The sequence below is a fragment of the Manis pentadactyla genome, chromosome 10 (assembly GCF_030020395.1).
Source record: "Manis pentadactyla isolate mManPen7 chromosome 10, mManPen7.hap1, whole genome shotgun sequence".
In the NCBI taxonomy this organism is placed as follows: domain Eukaryota; kingdom Metazoa; phylum Chordata; class Mammalia; order Pholidota; family Manidae; genus Manis; species Manis pentadactyla.
The window spans coordinates 89,899,734-89,916,706 of NC_080028.1; the positions used below are offsets into that span (position 1 = coordinate 89,899,734).

The 16,973-nt window shown below is 43.4% G+C and overlaps 1 protein-coding gene and 1 long non-coding RNA gene across 5 annotated transcripts in view; one reads left to right on the forward strand and one right to left on the reverse strand.

Moving 5' to 3' along the window:
- The window catches only part of LOC118923719 (uncharacterized), a 26,729-nt gene extending 23,813 nt beyond the window's left edge, over nt 1-2,916 (forward strand). The window contains exon 3 of the long non-coding RNA XR_005029302.2: nt 1,894-2,916. This is a non-coding gene — a long non-coding RNA (uncharacterized LOC118923719). The remainder of the gene's footprint in view (nt 1-1,893) is intronic.
- Nucleotides 1-16,973, reverse strand: part of AUTS2 (activator of transcription and developmental regulator AUTS2) — a 1,225,237-nt gene that overhangs the window by 189,041 nt on the left and 1,019,223 nt on the right. The window lies entirely within an intron of this gene.

Below are 16,973 nucleotides of genomic sequence, written 5' to 3' on the forward strand. Positions count from 1 at the left end.
TAATGTCAAAGTCAAACATCTGACATTCACGCACTCAATTCTACAAGTATTTATTGAGTATGTGTTCTAAGTCTACTAACACATCATTATCAAGTTTCTCCAGGGCAAGAGAGGAGCAAAAGCTGCAAGAGAAGCCGGACAATGCAGGGTGTGGTCCGTAAATGTGTGCAGGAGGCGTCAGGGAGGCAGAGAAGAAACAGGGTAGGGGTTAACTACAAGCCAGCCAACTAAAACATATTGTCAAGGGCCTTGAGTGCCCTTGAACCCTAAGAAAACTGAACTTGGTTGTAAGTCAGCCAAAGAGTAGAGACTGAAAGGGGAGAGATCAGAGAGAAGGTGAGAATGCAACAAGAAGACACAACACGATCCCAGAAAAGACGGAAGGGAATAAATACAACAGAGGCAGTGGAGGGTCCACGTAGCAGAATAATTAGGTCTTAGGGGAAAACGGAAACAGGTGAAGGACACGTGACTGTCATAAAGGTAAAGGAATGCTTGGTGGGAGGAAGGAGGAGGAGAGGTGAGCGGGAGGAGCGGGGGCAGGTGGTAAAACAGAGTTTGGGACCTTGTAGGTGGACACTGTTCTGTGTAAAGAGAAGATTGAAGGCTTGGTCCTTTGTGTTGATTCTGAAACACCATGGGTGTTCACTGGATACAAAGAAGTCAGTGAATCACTTCTATGAGGAGAGGCTTCCCAGGGTATAATTTCTTCTGCAAGGCTGGCATGAGGCAGGTTGAACCACACCAGGCTTCAGAACACCAGATACAAGGTGCTGGGGGAGCTGCAAAACAGGCCCCGCCATCTAAGCCGCCAGTGAAGACCAACCATCTCATTTAAGAGTGAAATCCTGTGTGAGTCCTAACTCAGCTCTGTCCAGGCCAGACCTGCCTCGCCCACTTCCAAGGCCAGGGGGCCTCCCATCAGGGATCTCTGGCCTGGGGTCTTTGAACACAAGCTGATGAGCACATGGAGTGACCGTGGCTACACTGTTTTCTCCTCCACAGTGCCTGGATGGGTTTCTGAGAAAGACTGCACCTTCTCAGATTTGAACTGTCTTCATGAACTCTGACGGAGTTTTAACAAGTTTCTTCAGTTTTGTTTCTGAGGGAGAAAAAAAAAGACAGGAAGAGAGACAGGTACCAAAATAACTGGCTTTAACAAATGGCTAATGGTTTAAAAATAGTGCAGGGGCTGACTTTTTTCTTTATCTCAGTGGTTGACCTTGCTAATACAGTATGTAGATATCTTGCCAACTAATCGGCCGACTGTAAAGCACGGTTTCAAGCTGTGGTCAATGATCTGTAGCGGGAATGAATGAGAGGGTGTTAGCAGCCAGGATCTGTAGCCTGCTATCTGTATCTGACAGCTGTCACCCTCTCTGCAGAGGCCAAGGCCTAGACCTTCATTTAAAAGCAGCATGGCTGATCAGATTACTGGGACAGTGTGTCAGAACTGACTGTGCTGAACTAGGGAGACAGAAAGTAAATCCATAAATAGCAGTCTTGCTGCCTCCGTGAAGCACTGAAGGGTAACCAATATTGCGCAGCAAATGCAGTGTTTAGTCTTTGCAGCCAGTGGGATACAACTGTGGCTAGATCAGAAGCTCTGTTCTATGATATAATGTAATGGAAAGATCGGCTTTATGGGTAAGAATTTAAAAGAGTTACATTCTTTGCACTGGTAATGGTAGCACAGCAATAATTGGTTTGAACCAACTTTATGAGCTAACAAGGTTCCCCAGCACTTAATAATGTCCTCAGGGCACAGGGACTCAAGCAAGTCACCTTTCCCATAATGTGCTGGCTGCCTGTTTCCAACAGTCCACGGGGAGCACCAGTGTTGAAACAGAGAGAGTGATAAAATAAGAGCTCTCCATTTGATATCTATTACAGATGTCAACTGAGTCTTCAACCAGAATAGCTGCAGAAAGTACTTGGGGAGAGCAGCGCATCATGAGGGTGTGTTATCTACAGACCACGCTGATAGCACAGCTTAGACACTGGACATCACTGGGTTATAAAGGAGCCAGCTGACATTTTATAGTATGTACCAACTCTTCCAAGAACCATTTGTCACTCTTCAAGGTTTCCACTGGTAAAACCAAGGTGTCTAAAAATTTGTCAACAACCACAGAAAGTAACCCTGAGGTCATGTCAGAGGGTGACAAAGAATGTGCTTACTTGACATTCTACAAACACACAAATGGAACACTGGCCATGACAGTGTTTCAAAGGGCTCTCCAGGTTGCAGAGTGCCATATCAGCTTTGGCGTGGCTGCCGTGGATGTGGCCATCGAGATGGTGTATTCCAGGAGCAGTGCAAGATAACCACGTGAATACAGACCTGGCCTGCGAGGCAATCCCCAGGTCCCCAGCCCTGCCTACTTTAGACCACTCCTCACTGGTGTGGAGTCTGAGGAATTAGGCAAGTGAATTTTTTCCAGGCTGATTGCAACTGCCCTGGCTCTCTCTTTTTTAAAAGGTTCAATTTAAATAACTCTTTTCAGAAATAATAAAACCATCAAGAAAAAACAATATTAATAACAACTAACAGTTCCATAGGCCAGGTACTGTTCTAAGAGCTTTCCGTGCATCATGCACCTCCACACATCTGATGAGACAGGTACTCACATTATCCCCACGTTGCAGATTAAAACTCGAGACACAGAAGAGTTAACTGCTCAAGGTCACACAGTGAGTAAGAGGAAAGTGAGGATTCAAACTCAGGCAGGCCGGCTTCAGAGCTACCACAAGAACTCCTCCTTGGCCCCCCAAAACTGTCTCCTCAAGAAAGATACTGTTGGAAACTAAGTTAGAACATGTGGAAAGAAAAGATCAAAGCAACTCATTCAGAACTATGTAGGGATCAAAAATAAAGAGGAAGAACAAAAGGGCCACCTCCGTCCTGAAGGCTGACTCAGTGAATTCATCCTGTGATGTTTACACAGCATGCATTTCCTAAGCACCTCTGTCTCCAGGCACTGTGCGTAGCTGTGGGTACAAAAATGAGTAAGAAAGAGCTGAGAAAGCCAGGCTAGGGGCTGTACTCCAATGGGGGTCCTCCACCCTGGAAGGCCATACCATTGTTACCATTGGTTTGGCCTCTTCAGACATGAGAGAACACCTTTTACCTAAGAAATATAATTGGGGTGGGGCATGCTGTGGGGCATAAATGTCAGGGGAGCACCCTCCCCACTGTTCTCAGGCCAATGGAAAACATCACAAGATAGAGCTTTGAACAAAAATGAGTTGCTGAGCCTTCAGGCTGACACTGAGGCCTCTTTACATGATCGCTGCTGGCCATTTTGGGGCTCCTGCTGGCACTTTCTGCTGCCCAGAAGAGAGCAGAATAAGCCTAATTAGAAAGTCACATGTGCTCCCAGAGCTTTAACAGTGTCACACTGGCTGGCTGTCACTATCTCTTGGAATCCCTGGTGCTGGAGCGGAGAGGAATAACTGGAGATCATTTAATTCAACCTCCTGGGTTCAGCCTCAGTGGATCCAAAAAGAAGGGCCCCCAAAGTTTCAGTGGCTTGCCCAAGGCCGATCAGCCAGAGCATGGCAGAACCAGGACTGGACTCACGTCTGAGAACTCCTGGTGTAAATATCTTTCTACAGCACCGTATAGCTGTCATGGAATAAATGTAGTACTATGAATCAGTAAATTCAATCAAGTCAAATGCGTGTTTTGAAAAGTGAAGAATGAAGAAATAGAGTTTGAAGAACATTCAACATTCATGAGATGTGCCCATTTCAGGTCACTGGAGATGTTTCTCTGGTGCAAAGGTTTTCTTAATAAAGGGTTTCATTGGCCAGTTGGATCGAGACATGCACACACTGATATTTTGCTTCTGGCAATACCTTAAACCCCCAGTTAGGCAAGTCTAAAAAGCAGCAATGGCCTTGAGAGTGCAGCATGGTTTATACATGGCATACACATCTTTGAGGATTTGGAGAAATCTACAAGGGATCCAATGCTTTTCCACCTATTGACATTTACAAAGCAGTTTAAATCATGCATGAGGGGCCTCAGGCACATGCAGTTCACAAAACATAACTCTGAGCTCCCAGGGAATTTAAGCTGACCAACACTCTTTATTAGAACCGACAGTGAAAGACAGCTATTGCGAAATTCGTACCAGAAATGCAATACCAAGATGACAGCCTTAATGCCAGCGGATATATTATGTAGATTACCTGACTCAAATCTTTCTTGTTAAATAAGTTTCATGCGTTCTTTTTTTTCCCTCAAGAACATCCTTCTGGCTTCACAGGGGGAGCATTCCTTAAATTCCTTGATCATTCATCTGTTTTTCAATATTTTGGACATGATAGGTTAGCACAGGAGATCAGATAGAGATATTTAAACAGTGGGAAATAGTTAAACTTTAAGTGAGCAACAGAGCTGAACCACAAATTAAAAATCTCAATGTTATCTTTGTATAATGTTCCAATATTTAATAATATTTAAGAAGAAACATTTTCCTACGGCTGATTCATTCTAGATATCCAATCCCCATGTAATCTAAGATTTTAAGTGTGTGTAATTATAAATTCAGAATAATTTCACCTGCATGCTTTTCTAGGCCAAGACTTTCAAGGAAATAAGGTCCTAATCAAAACTGGCTAGGGACAAAAGACAGCAAATATGCTTTTCTTTTCCAATCCTCATAGAAGCCAAAATATAATGCAGATGTTTTTAAATTCTGATTGGGGAGGAGACAGAAGGAATAGGTCAACATGACTGAGGTCAGACAGACAAGGAAGTTGTTGGTAATTTGGCATGGGTGACAGTAGCCAAGGGCAAATCTGGTAGAGGCTGAATTAAAGTAAAATTGCTATTACTTGGAGGTTTGTGAGTTTCTGAATGGGTTAGGTTAGTTGCTTCCTATTCTAGAATTTCCAACCTGCATCAACCTTACATACTCTGGGTTAACTCTTACCACTGCTGGAGTGGCAGCATCACCTTCCTCCATGGGGGACTGTCTTTTCTAAGCAATGCGGGAACAGCACCTTCCTAGAGACGTGCTTCTGCAGCCAAGAGTCACATCATTTGGAATGCACTCAATGGTTGTGTGCACAGTATGTACCAAGCTGCCTTGACCTTGCTTCTCTATTGTACTCTAATATTTATAGCAAAGAACTTCCAGGATCCATGGGCACAAAGCTCTGTCTCCAGTCTCAATAAGTTAGACACTACTTTCACATAACTACTGTTTTTTTCAAACATATAGAGATGCTTCAGTGATTAAAAATACATTTTCTTTTTAAAAGCACAGCTAAATTCACAGTAACTTTTCATTCCTTGTGCATTTTCTTAACGGGCAATTTCAAACATGTATTAGAGGAGAAAGAACTGTAATAATAAACCCTCATTTATCATCACCCAGCTTTAACAATGATCAACTCACGGTCAGCCTTGTTCCTTATATACCTTACTCATCCCTACTACTTGCACCTTTCCAGATAATTTTAAAACAACCCTAGACATTATATCATTTTACTGACATGTATTTCAGTACCTACATTTTATATTTTTAGAATTACAAGATGGTAAAAGGAATCTCATTCTTTTTAACTTTTAACAATGAAATTATCCTCATGTTCAAAACAAACTGAAGAACTGCTTTTCTAGATGCTTCCATGGATCTCAATCATTTATTCACATACAAGAGCAGAGAATTTCTAATTTCCATATAACCATTAGGGACTAACAAGACATGCATAGCTTGTGTTTCATGAATGATTTTCAAATGATTTCCTGAATGATACCCACTATATATGCAAACGTAAATTTGCTGCATTATTGTAATCAAAGCCCAAGAGTGAATATATTAATAGAGTAAGCTTGAAATAAAATCTCCTTAAAAGGGTTACTATTCACGTTAAATAAGAGATACATCATGTATCCTGTAATCTAAGTAGCAAACACAATTGCACACCCCACAGGCAAGACACAGTCTTTCAAAGGATGATAATAAAGAAGCTGCAGATATATTTTTATGTGCTGGGTATAAAAAACACAGTCGTGAATAATCACTTGAGCATCCAAGATCACGTGCGATCCACAAGTGACCCTTCAGACCCTGAGTGTGAAGAAAATTGAAGCAGTCTGATACCCTACAATCATCTAAATAAACTTCCAAAAAACTGCCTTCTGTGCTTCCAGTCATGTCTTTTAAAAATCACAGCACTGAATGAATTACATAATATTAGTATAACCGACAGCTGATGAAATAATGCAAGAAAAATAATCTACACATGGCCTCAAATTAAACCACAAAGACATTAGGCTAATGGAAGTAAAATCACTCATCGTACAGTGATTTTACTCTATTTTATATCAAAATAAAGGGCCAACCTAAACCTTCCTCAGGATATTACATTCTGAAACTAACCACAAAATACTTCCAGAAGGGGGGCTTATTTCAGAAAATCTATATGCATTTTGATGTTTTCAAGGGTGAGCAAGCTTTCTACATCACATGGTAGTTAAATATGGAAAAAATACCACAGTGATATGAAATAAGTGAAGATCATTGATCTGAAATAGTCTATAATTACCATTTTAAGGGCAGAACACCTGTTTTATGGAGGGAACATACATATGCAGTACACCTCCTCACCGTAATTACAAGACTGAATGACGTCCCGCAGTTTCTTGGTTTCCCATCGCTTTCCTCTGACTTTCAGTTCTGCAGGAGGGCAGTGAGACAGCCTGAGTGAAGGGCTGCACTGCACCCAGTCCTGCTCCCCAACCCCTGAGGCTGAGCGCTCCTCTTCATTCTCTCTGTAGTGCATCATGAGTGTGCCGGGTTAACTTTAATAACACACAAACACGATGATGTCCTGAAGCAAGGAGCAGATCCCATTAAGACTGGTTTGAAACCAAAAAAATCTAACTAACACCTTTTTCTTTTTAAAGAATTCCTCCTATCAAAACAATTGGGCTCAACAGAAGAACAGCACATATAATTGAGAATAAAAGATACAGGTGGATTACTTGAAGATATTGCATACTATCATAAAATCTCTTGCTACTTCAAAAGTAACTACTGCACTTTCTTCATTTCAACATTTAGTGTAAGAGTTTTGCTTCTTAAAATTTCAGAGAATCCCATCACTGCCAGGGTACATCAGAGAATAAGCATCATCTGGCCCAATCTCCAATGACAAATGAAACCCCCCTTCCAATATTCCTGCCAAGTGGCCTTGTCCTGTGCTTGGTGAATGCAAGCTCATTTTCCTCAGGAAGTTAATTCCATGTTTACACAGCTCCACTTCTGGGTTGTATGTAGCTCAACACAAGAAAGAACTTTCTGTCTCCTCATAGTTTCAACCTACTTTTCCTAGTTCTACCCTTAAGAGATCCCATAAACTAATTCCAATCTTTCACTGGAAAGGATTTTAAGTATTGTATTGCAAAAAGTCATTGTATTCTTCAAAACTTCTCTGCTCTAGGTGAACATCTATAGTCATTTGAACAGTTTATAGGATATGGCTTCCAAACATCTTTGTCATCATTTGCTTATTCATTTGTTTGTTCATTCATTCATTCTCCAGATAAACATTTATAATTATTTCAATTCTTCTTCACAAGCCATGGCTTCAAGAATACCTTACTCATCATTTATTTGTTTGTTCATTCATTCATTTGATCATTTATTCATTCAGGAAACACTGGGTGAGCCTTTAACTCTGTTAAGTTCTAGACACTGTACTGGGTGATCTAGACACAAGAAATCAGAAGCCCCTAGTGACACATAGATACAGGATCATGATGCTGTGTGGTAAGTGCTATCCTAGAGTACGTAAATGGACAGTGTGTTATAAATAAGCTTGTATTCTAAGATCACTTCTAAGTGCTTTATAATATTCTACTCAATTAAAACAGACCTGAGGTTAATCCACTACTCCCCCTGGAGGGAGTTTTTCCCAGTAGAAGCAGTGGGGTGTACCGCTGTACCGCAGAGGTGATTGTCTCCCCAGCAATCTGTCCTGTTTCTCGTTATTGGTAAACCCCAGCTTTGTTCAGGTATCAGACAGCCATGTGCACAGAAGATGATCAAGTGGCCTAAGCTAATCTGTATGTGCTTCTGACTGGTATTTGGTGGACATGTAACCTGTTTCTGGCTAGGTCATCATAAGACGTGAGGGAAGTCTACTGTAGGGTCTCTGGGGAGGATTTTCCTTCCTAATTAAAAGAAAGATGCAATGAAGGGGTAGGTCTGCTCTCTTCCTTCCTTGGGCATACGGGGTGGGCATACAATGCTTGGAGCTGAGACAGCCATCTTACCAACAGAAGGTGAAGCAAAGAAAACCTCAGAGATGGCTGTCCAACCCTCAGTGGGACATCTCACTTTGTGAGACAGTTAACTGAACATCCCTGTTTTATGGCCACGTTCAGCTGCTGTTACTTGCAGCCCAAAGCATCTCAGCTGGCACAGAGGCCCACACGGTCTTCAGAGCAAGGGCCTCGGTAACAGACTGGCTGCAGGAAGAAATTGAGCTTTTATTGGCAAAACAAGACGCCAACTAGAAAATCTGGAGAGGGAGGCTATGACCTCATTGCTGAGATTCAGAAAAGGGAGGATAAAGACTGATGGAGATGAAATTATAAGATAAGATGATGATAGCCTTGCCCTGGTCTGGAGCTTTTCTTCCAAACCAGGGGAGTGGGGATGAGCCACCTTAATGGCCCTTTTGCTCACAGATACAAACCTTTAAAACTTCCCAGAGTCTGACTTGTCTAAAGTAAAGGGGACCAGTATTATGATTTATATCCTAAGAAATGACGAGAATGAAATGCCACAGTACTTCAGAGAAGGTCCCTTTGGCATGGCTGGGACTTTAAGCCATGGTTTCATTTTTTGCCCCCATTGTGCTTTTACTTGAATCAGTTGCTTTCAAGTATATAACCAAACCCACTAAAAACATCAACTGTATTTGCCTGCTGTGGGATTAGGAAACTTTGTTTAGTCTTCAGCCAAAGGACAAAATTAGCAGTTAAAAAGAAAGTTTCGGGAAAAAACAGAAGAGGCACCCACCATTGAAGGACACAGGGACTGGGAGCTTTGAAGGCCAGTACGAGGTGTCTCGCAGCTTGAAGAAATAGTCTGTCCTGTATTTCACAAAATATTAGGAAAATAATTTCTTCTGCTTTCTCAAATTTTTGGAACTGAAATTCGCTCATTTACAAAATGTTAATATATGAAAAATATGCTTTTGATAACTTCCTAGAAAGATTTCTAAATGACCTGCCTCCATAAAGCCCTACTTCCAAAATTTGCTTCTGGCACACACTTCTTCCATCCTCCCCTCAACCATTCACTAATTAATTCTCCTATGCAAGACCATTAGAGGCACAGGGGGTGTAGTGATAAAGTTAAATGCAAAATCCCTGTCCTCAAGACACCACCACTCCAGTGGTGACAGGCAATGAATAAGTGGAGGTGCAGGTGTGTGTGCAAATGTTGGCTAAATGCTATGAAGAAAAGCAAAGCAGGATTAGGAGATACAAGGAATCTGGGGTAGAGGAGGTACTATTGTTTGGACAGAGCAGCCAGGTAAAGCCTCCCAGAGGAGTGACATTTAAATAGAGAGACCCTAATGGATTAGGGAAATGAGTCAAATGACCCTATAAGGGGATGGAGCATTCAGGCCGACAGAACAAACTTCTGAGGTGCAAACAGGCTCGGCCTACTGGGAGGACAGGCCTCTGTGACTGAGTAGAGGGGTAGGAGATGAGACTGGAGCAGTCAGCTGGCATCAGACATGGCAGGGATCATAATTCTAAATGTGAAGAGAAGGCAACGGAGGGCTTTGAGCACCCTGGCCTCAGTTCCTTGACCAGGTCCTTGCCTCCAATTATTGGAACTCACAATTTAAAAATTGGTATAATTATTGGTAAGGACCAGATATAGGGCGTGGCTATGGGGATGGGGGCTGAGGTGGGTGCCAGGAGGCCAGGAATTGGGAGACCTAAGGGTCAGATGGGCTGCTCACATGTATGCTGAGTCTTAGTGGAAAGAGAGGTGAGTTAGATGGTAAAATCTTTAACACATGAGGGTGAGGATGGCAGACATAAAAGAGTGGCAGTGATATCAACTGACACATGGCTTTCAATGCAGCATTTTTTAAGATGAAAGAGGAACAATGTATCTGAATTTAGAAGAGAGGTGAGCGAGAGAGAGAAAGCCAGACCCTGGTTCCTGCACCTCATTTCTACAACTACGGTTATATACAGCAACACATTACACTCACAATGTGCAATCTACTATCCTGGGAATGAAGAATACAGTGTAGGATGACAATCTAGAAAGAAAATAAGATGAATAAAATTTCTTTCTATTTTTTTCATTGCTTCATTATAACCTCACATATTTGATAATATTCGGGATTGGGTTTTATTACAATAGTGCATTTTTCAGGATGCTGAAGCTTATACATTTAGGTAAAACATTTAACTATATCAGGAGACATCTCCCTGATTTTCTCTTTAAAAACTTCCCACACTTGATTACCTGGAGCCTAGTTCCATTCTCTCTTGATAACCCAGTGTCCCCGTGGCGGGGCTCAGTCACTGTGCCTGCTGCTGCCGTGGTGGGGAGGCAGCGCCCTGGGCGCTCTGGAGCCGTGGCGGTGGCGGGCTTGCCCTCGCGAGGGGCCACCCAGCAGCTGCCGGTGACAGCCCCCGTGGTGAGGGGAGGGCTCCACAGCGGGAGCGGTGTGGCCCCCTGCCGTCCTGGGCGCCTCCTACTGCTGGCAGCGCAGTGGGGATTCGCTCCTTAATTCTAAGGACCGGGAGAGGGCCTGCTCAGGGGCCCGTGGGCAGGGACGCCTGGGCCACAGAGCCAGGCGCCTGCGCTGAGGGAACAACAGCATGTCGCTGCTCAGAATCAGGCGCTTCCGCACAGGAGGAGCTGTGGGAACTCCACCTTCTGACACCGTGAGGCCTCCCTGCACTTGTGGAAGCAAGGGACATGGAACACATGGAAATTCTTGCCTGCCAACAACGGGGAGCAGCGTAGAGTGAAGGCGGGGGACTGCCCTCATCCACCTGCTTGGACGCCCCTCACAGGGTGCAGCTGGGGAAGGTTTCATGGAAGAGACCGGAGAGCTCTACTTTGGGTGTTCTTGGTTGTCTAACAAAATACTCCTGCTTTCCTATCAGCCTCACACAAATTCCCTGCTCCAGCTTCTGGCAGGGCTGGAAGAAGGGCCTGGAGTCATCCTGATCATCACCTTCAGCTGGCTGGTGGATGCACACAAACACAAAAGGTGGCACTGACAGTCAGCATCAGATCTGACTGCTCCCGACAACTCCTGTGATACACAACCGCCGGGACTTGAGGACACATCTGTGAGGAGATGTAGTAGCTGCCATCTGCACGAACTGCATTATTTAACTGCACTGGCACTGATTAACATTCGCTGTAACCTATGGTAATGGGCTCTGGGGCTTTGCATGTCTGCTACACAGTGGCAGCTGATGTCTCCTGCTCCATCCTTAAAAACAGGATGCTTTAATTTTTAATGGAGCACATGTTCGATTGGCTATACAAACAGGCTAATCTGCAAAGCATGTGCTCAATACCAAGCATGGCTACGCCGCCAGAATACCAACATGACTCAGCCAAGCTGGGGAGGAGAAAGTGGGCCTCCTGCTCACCTCTGCCAATCAAGGCTGGGAGCACTCTCCAGCTGAGAGTCAAGGGAAAGCTACAGCCAGAGGTGCCTGTGGCCTCCTCAGGAGCCTCTGCGGATCTCGAGCCTCTGGGTGCCTACAAGCTCTAGCCAGAGGGGAAAAGAACAAATCTGTGTATCCAGCAGGTTGAGGCCTCCAGTGTAAAGCCAGATGTGGCATTACAGATGAAACCCTCTTCTGTTGCACAGGCATGACTAGAATGAGGTACAAGCATCCAACTTAACAGACTTACCAAGTGCCCTGCACTCTGCTGAGTGATGAGAATTTAAATTCAAGTAAGGCATAATCCTTTGCTTCAGAAAACCCACACTGAAAACCACAATGCCAATATGAGACACATTAAATGTAGGTACAAAGTTCTCTGGGAGCGCAGAGGAGGAAGTAAGCAAGGAGGAGACACTGGGAATAACAGCATGTCATTGCTCAGAATCTGGCGCTTTCTGATAAGCTGGGTTTTGAAGGATGCATAGGAGTTCACCAGCAGCACTTAAGAGAACATGCAGTTATGAAGGAGCAGAGTATGTGGGGAATGGTAAAAAGTTTAGATGTAATGGTGTTGAGCTGGAGATAATTACACTCAGATACCTGGTGAGAAAGTGGCAATTTGCATCCAGAGCAGTTAATGTTAGAGACAGAAATATGGGTGGCCATCAGTATACAGGGAATGTTGACACAATGAAATTCTGAGAAATGGTCCATAGTGAAAAGAGAAGGATCCAAAAACAGAAGCTTCCAGGATGCCAACATTTATTTTAAGGGATAGTTATAAGAAGTAGACCAAAAATGTGGGTAAAGAGCATAAGGAAAGGGAAATTTCAGGAAAGGGGGAGAGGTCACAAGTCTCAGAGCAGTCAATTAATTAAGGCCTGGAGGGCTTTATTATAACTATAATTGTCACTATGCAGCAATTATCATCCTAGCCCTTATTAGTACAAATTGCTTCAGATATCATGGTCCATAACAATCCTGTAGGATAGGCCAATGTCACTACCATGTTCTCTCAGTGAGGAAATGGGGTCAGAGAGGGTTAGATTTCCCAAGGCCATGCAATTGCAGCCATAGTGAGGGAGCCAGGGCCGGAGTGCCACTGCACAAGCTCTCAGTGCCAAAGACACTGTGCTGGAGCCAAGGACAGGAGGGTCTCAGGTCCAAAAAGATGCTTTGTGGGAAAAGGCTCCCAAATCAAAACCCTCAACACCATACCATATCCTCCTCTGGGATATTCATCAACTATGCTGAGCATTCTCAAGGTCCTGAGAAGTCCTGCAGTTAAAAACAAACTATCAGTGAAAGGAGCATGTTTAACTTTATTTAACCCATTATTGCCCAAATTTATCTGTTCATGGAATCATTTATTCAAGTTATGTGTTTTAACCTTCCTTGAAAGAATTAATGAAGTTCTGCTCTAACAAGCACAGGAATTTTTCCTCCTGCTGGGTCTTGGTTCTGAGGGTTTTGTGTCTAGGGAAGATAGATTGGTGCTGTTCTAACAGCATGCTTCCAACAATTCATCCGGGTCTGTCTCTACTGTTCCTTCCAGATAATCTAGTATCTGTCATAATGAATGATGGTTACTTGTTCACGTTTGTCTCTTCAAGGAAAGGGGCGTATTTCATCCATCTCTGCATTCACAGTGCCTAGCTCTGTTACTTGGAATGAACAGAAATCTAGCAAATATTTGCTGAATCAAACTAAAAAAATTCTACAAAGATGAAGTAGAGCAAAATCAATTAACATGGGCTCAAATCTTTAACCATGCCTCCTCGCTCAGCACTCTCACCACTGGAGGCCAGCTGTCCACTGTGCCAGCTGATCAGTGTCCATCTGGGCTGCCCTCTGACAGTCACTTGGGAACTCAGCATTCAGACCTTCCAGGGGTGGGTGGGGGCCTTTATCAGTCACACACCCCTGGCTCGTGGACAGCTTCGCAGGCTCAGGAGCTCCTGACCTCTGGCCTGGTCTCATAGGGTAGCAGATTTTGTTGCTAAGCTTCTTATCCCTCTACCACCAGGCCAGATCCTGTGGTGAGAGAAAGCCACAGAGGTAAGAGAGATCTCAGGACAAGCCAGAGCATCTGGGGGCCAAATAGTACTCCTTGAGGACATGTGGCTTATTGGTGTATATGTGGCAGGGCATTTGGGGGCTTGGTCAGGTTGGGGGCTACTGATAAGTGTCCATCCCAGCGATGGGGCCGTTGGAAGGCGGTCAAGAGGCCTTTTCATGAGGATTGCCAAATACAACCTTAAAAAACCGTTTCAAAAACCATTAGCTTGTAAATGTCTAGCTCTTCCTTCCCTGTATGAGCCAATGGTTCTTCTCCTAGTTATAAATGTTGCCCAAACCTCCTCCCTGGCTTCACTTGCTCTAGCGTATCAGAACAAGGAGTCACTTTTTGTGATGTCTGCAAGGACAGAGAGGACACTTGGGGAGCTGCCTGGCTGAGAGCTGTGTGTATCATGACTCCAGCCCAGAAACACAGCCCACAGACCCCAGGAGGAAGGTAGGGTGGTGCTCCCAGCGCAGCCTCCCAGGGGCCCGGGGCCTGCCCCTGCCCTTCCAAGGCTCACCAGGCACCTTTCCCCTTGAAGCTGTGCCCAGGGAATGAGGGCTTCATTTTCTTATAAGACTTCTAAGAAGCCACAGTGCATGACAAATGAGTGCACTGAAATGAGAACTAAGCTTGTGGGGCTGTGTCCACACCATCAAGCAGAGGGAACACTTGGATGGAGGTTGAACAAGCAGAACTAAACATCTACCCTCCAATTTGCCCAGGGGCTGGCTTTCTAGACTTCCACTGTTTATGGTCTCTGCTGCCTAGTCCACTATTCCACAAGTTCAGAAATAAAGGAACAGCAGAGCTGATATCCTCATTTATCAGATGGGCAAAGGGGGTCTAGAGAGAGGAAGTCATTGGCTCCAGGCCTCTTGCCTGGTCCCTGACAGCCCCAGTATGTGAACTGCAGTCTTGAGGGTGCTAGGTGAGACATTTTTCTTTTCTAATGCCTGTGCCACACCTGATCACACCACTCCCTTGATTATTCAGATGCCAGGGAGAGCTGGTGCTGGAACACTCAGACATTTCCATTATGGGTACCTTGGGCTGCTTTGCCAGTATGGCGAAAACTACTTCATTTGCTTCCTGTCACTCCATGAAGCCTACAGGCCTGTCACTGACTTCAGATATGGGAGATTTGGGCCATCGAGCACTTTAATTAGTCTGTCTGGAAAAAAGGAAACTGATCAAATGAAATACTAATCACATACAAACTGTGGATACATCAGTAGGGGAATCATCAGGCAGGAGAGGCCATTCTTAAATGCAGACTTTTTTTTTTACAAAAATTTTTCAAAGGCCTCTTCTCCTGCTTTCTGTCCCCTGCCAAGTAAGTTGATTTTAAAGGAGAAACAAAGCTTCTGTTTTCCAAACACAGCAATGATGTCTAACTAGAAGTTTCTTTTGCTGAAGTGTTGAATGGAAAATTCAGTTCCTTAAATCTTTCTAAATCTTTGCCTCTGATTGGGTTCATTAATAAACACGCTGATTTTGTTACAGGGAGAGACATATGGTATAATCCACTAACAGGAAGAAGTATTTTGCATTTTATTGTAGAAAACAAAGATGCAAACAGGTTCTCACAGATGGTTTTCTTAGCTTCTGGGAGGAGAAAAAAGCTTAATAATGCCTGAAACTAGTTTTCCTCTTTAACAATAACAACAAAAAATCTTCGCACATATCTAGTGGAACTGCTTATAAATTAGATTAAGTTCCACTCCGAGGTTTTAACAATTTAGAATTCGATTTTTCCTCTTGTTTAAACACATACACACACACACACACACATCTCCCCACAACACTCCCCCACCCTCTTCTCTTCTCTTAGAAACATTAACTCTCTCAGGGAGGCAGGGATAATGCAGCAACACTGCACTTATCTATCATGATCACAGAATAAGTTTTCCTCACAAATAAATTTTCCAGATAACTGATGCCAGCCCTTTAAGGTTTTTCAAAACTGGGAGTGACGTTGCTTTTCTCTTTAAAAAGACTTTATATTTAGAACAATTTTAGATTTACAAAAAAACTGGAAGATGGTACAGAATATTCCCATATACTCCACACCTAGTTTCCCCTATTATTAACATCTAAGATAAGTATGGTGAATTTGTTACAGGTGATGAACCAAATGTATTCAGATTTCCCTGGTTTTTACTTTTTTTATTGGTCCAGGATCCTACTTACGATAGCACATTATATTTAGTTGTCTTGTCTCCTTGGGCTCGGCTTGACTGGGGCAAATTTCTCCAAATTTCCTTGAGATTTGAGGACCTTAACATTTTTTTGAAGTATTGAGCTATTCAGTAGAATGCTCCACTGTTAGAATTTATTTGTTGTTTTCTTATAATAAAACTGGGGAGGTGAAATGTCATTTTCATTATATAATATCAAGAGTATATTCCACCAACATGATTGGTGACTGTTGATGCTGGCCTTGATCTTGAGGCTCAAGCAGTGACTGTCAGGTGTCTCCACTGTACAGTGACACCCCTCACCCCACCCCCCTGCAGCCAATACCATTCAGACCATTTCTGAAGAATGGGGTTTTGTTCCCCCTCCTTAAGGGTGAAGTACCTGCATGAATTAGTTGGAATTCTTCTGCATGGGGAGTTTCATCTCTTCTGTCACATTTATTAATTTATTTGTATCATTATGGAATCATGGATATCTACTTTATACTTTGGGTTAAAATATGGCTCTACTTTATTTACTATTTTCTTAAATCGTTCCAAGTTTGGCTATTAAGAATTCTTCAGTTGGCTCCTATGATTCTTTGATATATCTTCTCCATAAATTTTCTCCTGTTTTAGCAGTTCCTTACTTTCTGGCACCATAAAATATTCCTGGCTGATCCTAGAATCAGCCATTTCTCTTAGGAGCCACCTTTCCTTTTGCTGGAGATTGGTGTTAGAAACCACGATCTGGATGAAGGCATGCTTTTTGCTACTGGGGTGTCTTTTTTTTTTAGGCTGTCTTAGCTGACAGGGCACAGATATATATGCTCATATATTAATCTTTGCAGATAAACAGATCTGTGAGTAGTTCTGTATGCAACCATCTATATCTATATTAAACTAAACATGAGCTCATACTAATGTCTCCAACTCTAATCCATGTCCACAGGGATTAGTCTCTTCCCTGTTTACCTGTAAATTCCCACTCCAACAGTGAGAAGCCTACCTAGATGGAGGCATTTTATTTTGTTACTGT